The following is a 9,825-nucleotide window of genomic DNA, read 5'->3' on the forward strand; positions in this document are numbered from 1 at the left end:
GAGTACAGAGCAAGACAGACACAGGAGAGGGCAAATGGCAAGCAAAGAAAGAGTGAGGAGAGGACAGTGCGAAGACCAAGAGAGAGACAGAGTACAAAGATGAGACTTGTGGGGTGGTCCCATGAAGTACGATTTGGTTGGCCACAGGGATGAGACACACTCAACCCTTCAGCACAGCTATGTACCCCTTAGGTATGGGGAAGAGAGGGAGGGGCAAAACGGACACAGGTCATGCTTCTGCACAGTGGCTGATACGAGTGTCAGCGTTTGCGCTGTGCCATCAACAAAGCCCATTTACTCCAACACGTTATTTTGGATACACAGGGCTAGGAACTCTCGAGTCAGCCAAGATTATGAGTGTGCTTCCCATGCACTTAAAACTATGGGGAAGCATTATATGCACGGATGCGGATGGGAAGTCATTATAAGGCAGAATAACTAATGAGCAGGCCTTTTGCAGAGAGCTCAGGTTTCCCAGCTCCAGGCGTCGGAAAGTCATCCGGTCCCGTTTTTCTATGGAATTCTGGGATTTGTAGTCCTGTATCTAACATGGAAACTACAACTCCCAGGATTACAAGGGAAAAATGGGATGGGTGGTTTCTTGCGCATGGAACGGTGGCACTTGAGAGTTCTGCTCCTGTTACACGGTAACAGGTGTAAAACAATTCCACGCATAGTAAATGACAGACAGTCACCATGGTGCAGTATTCCGTGGCAGTGTAATGCATGGATAAGCATTACATACACAGTACTGTGGGGCAGGCCTATGTGGCAATGTCACCGATGATCACCCAGTCCTTCTACAGCCATGGTCTCCAACCAATAGATTACAAGCCACCGGTAGCTCGCCTGAGGCTTCCCCGTAGCTCCTTGCATCAGGCACCAAAATGAGCACTGTGGTTTTTTTTGTTGGTGTCTTAAGTCCTTGGGCCTCTTCTCCTGCCCCCTCCCTCTCTTCTTCCCGGAAAACAAACAGTCAAATGCAGTGTGCCTGGTGAGAGGAGGTGCTGCATCTGGACTTGAAGGGCTTGGGGGCAACAGGGGTTATCTATCAATAATAAAAGTGGATGGGTAATACCTGTTGTGGCCATGGTCACCAAGAGGTGCAAATGATGGCTGATTAGAAAGGGAAGGAGTGCATGAATCTGCATGCCATGTGAAGCAAAGCTGGGGCTGGGATCATTTCAGTCCTCTTGTTTCTTTAGATGTCTTTCGGTTAGCATCACTTTGCATGCTGATAATTGTAGGCTCTCAAAAACAATGGGGAAAATAAAGCTGCAGCTGTTACCGTTTTTTGCTCAGCGAGTGCATGTGTGCAAGTAGAAAAAAAAAAAAAAAAAAAGACAGTGCAAGTACCAGCTTGCAAGAAAAAAGGTACATCCAGTGGTACATGTTGCGGTTTTTGGTAACACAGTGAATTATGTCTTTAATTTGCAGATACTCAGTTCTTTGTTTTAAGGCAGTATTACCCCAATTGTATTAAAGGTCAAGATGGAATTTGCCATGGTATGGAGGTGGCGCGTCTATGCGTGTCCGAATACAGGAATTGAAACACTAATGGCAATTTTACATTTAAGTATATGTGGGAAACTACTAGCTGCAGTGTATTCTGGTGCTTGTCCACTTACGTTTATAAAACTAAATAGGAGTGTAAAATGGCATGTACGATCAATGCCGGGACTTGAAAAACAAGATTTGAGAGTTCTGTTTCAGGCTATGTTTTAGGAATGAAGTAATCAGGTAAGAAAAGGGAGCAGTGGTTTGTATGTATATATTTTGATTTGAACAGGGTTAATACAGCTTAAACCTAGTTACTAAGAAAAAGAGCAGTGTACAAAACATGGTGGCGAATACAGCGAGAGAACATTGAGAAGAGCCTGGGGACGGGAGAGCAATTAATAGGGTTGGACCCCTTTAGCTATGGAGGCAAAGCGGCAGATCTAAAGAGATCTGTGGGGAGCCTGTATGCACATGTTCCAATTCTGACCGGGGACCTTCATCCTTTCAATACTGGGTTGAAATGATGCAATTTTTGAGCACCATTTTTGCTAAAATTGGGCAAAACAATGTACAATGTACAAGCAATTCTGTAACACATGGAAAATTCCAATAGATGCCTGCTCACCAATAGTATATGCCGGAACTGCCATTGTAAAGCACATGTTGATATCACTGCAAAAAAGATGTCATAATTGTCACTTTAGGCCATTTTTGTGATGCTGGAGCCCTCAATATGTAGGCTTTGGTTCTTTTCCTTGGCTGAATTTTGTGCCCTGGCGTGTGAGCAATTTGCATGAATGGGGGACATGCTAAACTGGCAGTGGATTTTCTTTGAGAAAGGAGAACGGGATATATGCTGAATCGTTTAAAACTGTATAACACACTGATTGAAATTCTCCTGTGATTGTTTCTTTTGGGGCTGCATGTGCAAAAACAAACTCCCCTTGTTGGAGGCCTGGATGCGGATGTACCCCTTCAGTTTCCAGTTAGGCAGAAACACTACGGCAAGGAGGGCAGCTCCACCATCAGCCAATGTGACCGGCTATCTCTGCCAACCTGCCTTTCTCAGACATAAACCTGCTAAAATCCAAACTTTGATCCCGCATGCGAGTGCTGGTGCTGTTTCAAGCTACACAACCGATTAATGAGCACTGGTGGGAAGCCTGCAGTGTCAGCCATCACACTGACTGTCTCCATGAGCGACCATTTTTAAGCGACAGCTAGCAGCAAAACTCATGGACATCACCACCCCAGTAGCTCTCACCAGACGCACCCGCCCAGTGGCCAATAACTAAGCTAAAAGTTGGAGACCCCCTGGTCTATAGAAATTGATAAACATGTATTGTGCCCCCAGCAAAGCGGCAAAACAAAAGAAAAGGCACAGGTGGGTGCAAATCAAATTAATGACGCCAGTCACCCAGGTAAATCCTAAGAAATTATGCACGTACATATCAGGCGGAGATCCTGGTAATGTTACGAGAACCCAGGGTCACCTGAAAAAGAAACAAATACAGCAGGCGATGGGGGGGGGGGGGACGAGAGAGAACACCTTTCAAGGCCCTTCCCAAACAGGAAGACAACAACACGGCGAGCCAGCGGCCAGGGCTCTTATCAGGCAGGGCGCAGGCAGGGGCCTGGAGAAACAGAAACCCGACACCCACAGGCAGGCCCCAGGGGAACAGGGCACTTCTAAGAACAGCCCAGGCGGGCGTTCCTGGAAGGCCAGGGGCTGGGCGCAACAGGACAGCAAAGTGGGGCGCGGGACCTGTGGGGACACCTCTGGGCTGACAGCGAGCAGTCACACGGGAACAGGCTCAGTCGGCACCGCAGGCACAGAAGAGGAACGCGGGGAGAAGACAGCAGGCAAAAAGGGGCCGACTTATACTAGGCAAAAGAGGGGGGCTGCTGATGGCCTGCGAGAGTGGAAACGCATGCAAAGCAAGAGAGCCGAATGCGGCCTAGACAGCAGGCACAAGTAGAAACTGCATGGGGCTCCAGGCACAGAGGGGGCAAGCCGTGCAAACAAAACGAACACGCTTACAGCTCAGCAGGCAAAGGGGGAGCACAGCCAGGCCAAAGAGGCGAGCAAAGGGAATGCAGCTCAGACAGCGGGGGAGCATCCAGGCTATATAGCAGGCAATGGAGGGCAACTTCATATGGCAGGACGAAAGTGTGGGGGGGTGGCGCGGGGTACACTATGCAACGACGCGCTTAAAGGGCAGCAGCTAGTAGGCACAGGGGAAACACACACCAGGCTAAATGGGGGAGGGGGGCTTAAAGGGCAGCAGGCGGAGCATGCAAAGAGAGAGAAAAGAGGCAGACTTTAGGGCAGCAGGCAAAGAGGGGAGACATGAATAGGCCAAACAGGTTGAGCTCAAAGGGCAGCGGGCAAAGAGACTATGGCTCAAAAAGCAGACAAAGGAGAAGAAAGACGGGCGGAGCGGGAGAGGCTGGGGTTGAACCGCAGCATGCGGGGCTTCCTTAGCAAGCACGGAGGAGGAGGAGGAGGATTCGGTGTCAAGGAAGCAGCCAGAACAAACCCGGCCTTAAAGTGACAAGAGGGGAACTGAGCAGGGCGGAGAGGCTGAGTTTAGGAAGCACGTCCCAGGCAAGCGAGGTTTCGCTGAAACCAGCAGCGGCAAAGGGAGGCCAGAATAAACCCCAGAAAGGCTGACCATCACTTCACAGCAGATTCGCTCAAAAAAAATAAACAAAATAAAAAGTCATTGGGAGACCACAACAGGACGGAGAGGGGCTCCTTCTGCAGAGAGCCTGGAAACTACGGGGCGAGTGGGGGGAAACACCGAAAAAAAGCATCTGCTTCAAGGAGGAATATGGGGGGAAACGCATACCAGCCAAGAGGCTGCTGGACCCCAACAGCAGATGCTTCAAATAAAGAAAGGGGATATCCTGCCTTTTCCCACAGACTCCTGGGGCATCTCTAGAGTACCTGTAGCCTCCCCCATCTTTCCTAGATCACACGCGGCCTCCAGGACCCCACTGTTGCCTCATGATTAACACACCCCCCCCCCTCTCTTCTCACCTCTGCCAGCTGCCTCCTGCCTCGGAGAGATGTTCGGAATGCTCTGGTCTGACTCGGACTCCTGCTGCGGATCCCTTCCCCCGGCCTATGTCCCTGCTCTCCCTCCTCCCCCTCTCCTCCTCCTTGTTTACTTCTAATTCAGAGGCAAGCAGTCAGCCTGACAGAGCATCTGCCACCAGCCTGGGATCCTCCCCCGAACGTCACATCCGACCGGGCCCTGGCAACCGTGCAGGCGTCCCTAGCAACCGACTCTACCACCTGCCTGTTCGCAGCCGAGCGTGTACCTTCCCCTGCATCGTTCATCCATCACTCAGAGAGACAGAGCGCCCCTCATGCGTAGGCTATGCAGTCGGATTTTATTGTTTGAATTCTGGGAATTGTAGTCCTACGTTTTTGTTTTTTTTAATTATGTTTCTATTGAAATTCTATAACCAACAATCATAGTATAGACAAGAGGAAACAACAACACTTAAAGCTTAGGTCATCTGGCGTTGGTTACAATCTTTGAGCTTCATGAATATGCAAATGTTACATGTCCCGCGAGGATGCGAAGCTTCAAGTATGACTTATAGCCCCTTCCTAGGGCCGCACTGTAAGATGGGAATGAAAAGGGGGAATATAAAAAAAAGAGGGGGGGGGGTGAATTTGTTGTATAATAAATGGGATCAGCCACCTGGATTTGACAACTTTATTTGCTGTAGCAACAGAGAGCAGTTAACACTGAACAGGGTTCTTGGAATGTCCAAAAACTAGGGTTAGGTAAGCGATGTAGGACAGCAGTGTCCTGTGCTGCTCGATGAGCCCGTGGCAGTCTTTGGTCCCTGAAATGGAGGAGCGCCCATTCGCGAGGGAAGTCTCGAGGGGTCCCTACACGGGTCACCATAGTTTGAAGCTATGTCTCTGATTCGATTATACTCAATGGGGGAGGACAGGGGGAGAATGACTCCCACCCACGTTGATGTGAATCTCGAGGCGTCGCCGCATGTGATTCCAGCCCCCGTTGAACCAGTGTGAATGCTTTCATATTAAGGGGCTTGTGTTGCACGTTCGGAAAAATCATTTTGCTGTGCAAATCCAACAAAAGGGTCCCAGGTTTCCAAATATGTTGGCATGTCACTCTGATTGGCCACATCAACTCTATCCATGGCTACTCCCAACCCTATTCTCGCCACCATTCTTGCATGTTTGGGGTTGCCTTGAAGTTATGTGCTACTGTCATCCTTTATTTATTTATGTTGGCATTTGTTTAGCACACCTAAGCCAGAGGCATCTAGGCGCTGGTTACATAAGATTGACGGTTCCCTTAGTTACAAGTTTTATTATGTTACAGACATAGCACTTTGCATAGGGTTCCATCATGTTACAGGGTTTAGTGCATTGCATACTTTAATGCAGTGCATACATACGTTTCATGAACCTTAGGACCAGGTGGATTGGGTTACATAACATGAGAGCATTGGTATGGTGAACTTGTAGATTAGGCTGGATGAATGTGATTGTGTTTCTAGTTACTTTGGGTGAAGAGCCAGGTTTTCAATCCTTTGCGGAAGGACCATAGGGAGGGATCTGATCTCAGAGCTAAGGGCAGTGAGTTCCAGGGGCGTTGCTAGGGGGGGGGGGGCTAAGAGGGCTATAGCCCCTGATCTTTTGGTTGTAGCCCCAGATAGAAACTCAGGAGCTACAGCCAAAAGACTAGCTAGCCCCCAGTCCCAACAGTACTGACATCAGCTTAGCCCCGGGTCTTTTCCAGACCTAGCAACTCCCCTGGTGAGTTCCATTGTTTGGCTGCGGTCACCGGGAAGATGCAGCCTCCAGCTTTTTGGCGTCTGAAACTAGGGATCGCCAAGTTGAAGGAATATGCGGATCTGGTGGGTCTAATGGACTGGGCTTTGGTGATGTGTTTAGCTAGATAGGTAGTGGCGGTATTGGAAAAACATTAGTGATGCGTTCCCGTACCGGTAGCCAGTGGATCTTACATCTGGCTGTTGAGATGTGGTCTTTCTTAGGGATGTTAAGCACAGCTCTTACATCATTGTTCTGTATAATGTGTAGTTTATTGATGTTTCGGGAGTTGAAGACTGCCAAGAGGGAGGTACAGTAGTCTGTTCTTGACAGAATAAGAGCCCTTGCCATGGTGATGCAGATAAGGTCTGCTAGCATTGATCAGTTTTGCAGTATAGGCCGCTGCTGAAGTAATTGCGGTAACTTGTCTTGTCAGGGACAGAGATAAGGCAAGATAGACTCCTAGGGTTTTTCCCTTTTTTTCCGTATCTACAATGTTGCTGTCTATGGTGAAGTATTTACAGGAGTCGGGGAGGCTGTTCAAACGAGATTGACTGCCAATGAGGAGGAGTTCTGTTTTTTCGTCATTAAGGCAGAGCTTGTTTTGTGCCATCCAGGCTTGGATAGTTAGATACATTTCGCTCAGGACATTGGAGTCCATGTTACTGGGGCTGGATGGGGGGGGGTGCTGCAGTGGTTGAGAATACTCTGATGGTGCGATTGGCTTGGAAGGATTCAATCCATTTTATAGCGTTGGTTGAGAAGTGAGCAGCTGAGGCGAGGTGTTTGCAGAGTATGCTGTGGTTTACCAGGCCAAAGGCTGCTGAGAGAGCAAGTAGGAGAAGCATGGCTCGATTGCCCATGTCTTTAATCTCATTCATTTGGATTTTGAGATCCAAGAGAGCGGTTTCCGTTCCGTGACCCGGGTGCAAGCCTGATTGGCGGAGGCCTAGGAAGTTGTGAGATTCCAGGTATTTTTGTATTTCCACGTAGGCTACTCTATCCAGTATTTTCAAGTGGAAAGGGACTGTTGTGATGGGTTGATAGTTTGTGGGGATATTAGGGTCCAGAATAGGTTTTTTGAGAAGTGGGAGTACCCATTCTTCCTTGAGATTTCCTGGTACGTTGTTAGCGGAGAATGAGTTGTTGATCAGGTTTGTGATGAAGGGGGCAAGCTCTGCCGTGCAGCCTTTGATGAGAGGGGCTGGGCAAATGTCTCCTTGACATCTACAAGGTTTCAGGCCATTGATGATTTTGGTAATTTCGGTGATGGTAATAGGGATGAATTCAAATGCAGGGTTGGATGGTGTGGGTTGCGTGACTAGATTCTGGGCAGCTGAGGCTAGTTCTAGCTTTTTTGGTGTTGATTTTGTTTTGGAGGAGAGATATTTTGCCGAGGAGGGCATCTTGAATGTTCTTACACCAGGGTCGATCTTTGTTATAGTGGTCTGTTGAAGGGGCTGGGGATTCAAATTCACATAGAATCGGAAAGGGCTCTCTCGTGCCCAAGTTGGCACGTGTGATTCTGTCATTGTAGGAATTGGTTTTTGATTGAAGGGTGGCTTGTTTGTATTCTAAGGATAGAGTGATGAAGTGCAATTTGCTTTCCGGAGAAGGGATTTTTTCCAGGCACTTTCTGCAGTTCTTTTTTTTTAGCTCGTAGGGCTTTGAGGTTAGAGCTGTACCAGGAGATTAGGTGGGCAGTTTGTTTAGGTTTGCGGTTGCACAAAGGGGCCACTTTGTTGATGGCTTCAAGGAAGGTTTGGTTGTAGAGTGGCACCATGTCTGTGGGATCAGAGTTGGTGTGGGGGTATGTTGCTAGTGGAAGTAGTAAGGCGAGTATGTTGTCAGGGGTGATGTTTTGTGAATTTCTTGATGGGGCTGCTGAGGTAGATGGGGGCGGAATAGTCGGCTGGGTTGTGTCATTGATAGAGAAGAGGATAAGATTGCGGTCTGACCATGGGCATGGGTTGTTGCCTAGAATGTTGGTGTGGCAGTTACAGTCTGCTAGCCAGTCAAGAATGCAGCCTTTGTCGTGCATTGGGTTGGAGATTTGATGAATGAATCCTTGCGATTCGATCGTGTTTGCAATGGCGTGTGCCTGTGCGTCTGCAGGCTCATTGAGAACTAAGTTGAAATCACCTAGAATTATATTTTTTGATGAGGGTTTAGTGTTGGTGGATAGGAGTAGAGTGATGTTTTCCTCGAAGGAGCGTAGTGGGCCTGAGGTTCTGCAGATAAAGTTTTGAAACTGTTCTCGTTGAGTCTGTGTCTCTCTTGATAGCATGCCTGTCTCACACTTCCCACTCATCGCACTCAGAGAGACATAGAACTACCTTCCTGTACATAACATGTTTCCCAGCTTTACTGTACCTCTCAACCTAATAGGGCTCCAGGGTGGGTGAAAGCAGACAATTTTGTTTTGGGCGAGTTAGAGCCCATTGAATTAGATGGGCGGGTAAGGGGCTTGGCGGGTGATTGAACTATTTCTGATGCGGGTGACACCCGTCCAGTGTGTGAGTTGAGAGCTATGACTTTACACTCCCACCCTCTCGGAGAGGCACCCGGCCACCAGCCCACATGCTCCAGGAACTAGTTCATGGTTTTCAGCTTTACCCTCATGCACACCTCTCCCCCTACTCCCAATGGAGGTGAGAAACCACCAGCTCATAAAAGGTTACAAGGATTTACCCTCACCCGGGTAGGCTTGGAGCCCCTCTTCCATGCTGCTCTGGGCACTCCTCATAGTCTCCCTATAAGAGAGGCACCCCACAAAGCATCCATTTCCCCATCCATGTCTGGACACCATCTTCAGGGTCTCTAGACAGGGGAGTATCCATCGTAGATGAAGTCGGGGTGCGAACTATGCAAAAAGTCCTGTCTGTAAACATAATATGGATGGGAAAATGAGGTTCTCCTAATGTGTGGCCAAAGAAGGGAACAAGAAGTAAGTAGCCACTTTAATGGGCTTCATCGTGCCCCTCTGATAATACCAATACAGTTTAAGGTGAATTTGTAAAGTAGAGGGGTTTAAATGTTTTCCCTGACCCAAGCAAGCACAACTGAACTAATCGAGTAACGTTTTAGCTGGACACTTTTAAACATAATGGGTTGAAATCGTGCATTTCAAAGCAAATATTTCGGAAAAAGTAGGTCGCAAAGTAGAATGTACACTCCACTTTGCAGGACACGCATGAAACACCCCAATAAATACCAGCTCACAAAGAAGCAATTGTTAACAGGAGTCAATGCTGGAGGGGTTTTAAGCATGTTCTGCCCAAGCCAGCTCATGAGGTCTGCCCTCCTTTCATGCTTTTTGTGTCCAAAGAAAGTAACGAGACTGGTCTCAACAATGCATGCCAGCATTGCTCCTGTAAAAACCATTTTCGTGTACAAAAATAGGCCTGTCTGAACACTATATTCCAGCGCTGCCTAACTTCCATGCTGCTAGTGCACCAATCAAATCTCGCAGTCTGTCTGAATATATTCCCACGCTGATC

General features: G+C 48.3%; 1 protein-coding gene across 2 annotated transcripts in view; it reads right to left on the reverse strand.

Annotated features, from left to right (window-relative positions):
• PPT2 (palmitoyl-protein thioesterase 2) overlaps positions 1-4,676 on the reverse strand; it is a 129,991-nt gene extending 125,315 nt beyond the window's left edge. The window contains exon 1 of one of the 2 annotated variants that reach the window (XM_069635019.1): positions 4,544-4,676. The gene's annotated coding sequence lies outside the window, so the exon portion shown is untranslated. The remainder of the gene's footprint in view (positions 1-4,543) is intronic. The other variant, XM_069635020.1, reaches the window with a different exon arrangement.
• Between the last annotated feature and the right edge of the window lie 5,149 nt (positions 4,677-9,825).

The sequence above is a fragment of the Ambystoma mexicanum genome, chromosome 13, assembly GCF_040938575.1.
Source record: "Ambystoma mexicanum isolate Mex_15411 chromosome 13, UKY_AmexF1_1, whole genome shotgun sequence".
In the NCBI taxonomy this organism is placed as follows: domain Eukaryota; kingdom Metazoa; phylum Chordata; class Amphibia; order Caudata; family Ambystomatidae; genus Ambystoma; species Ambystoma mexicanum.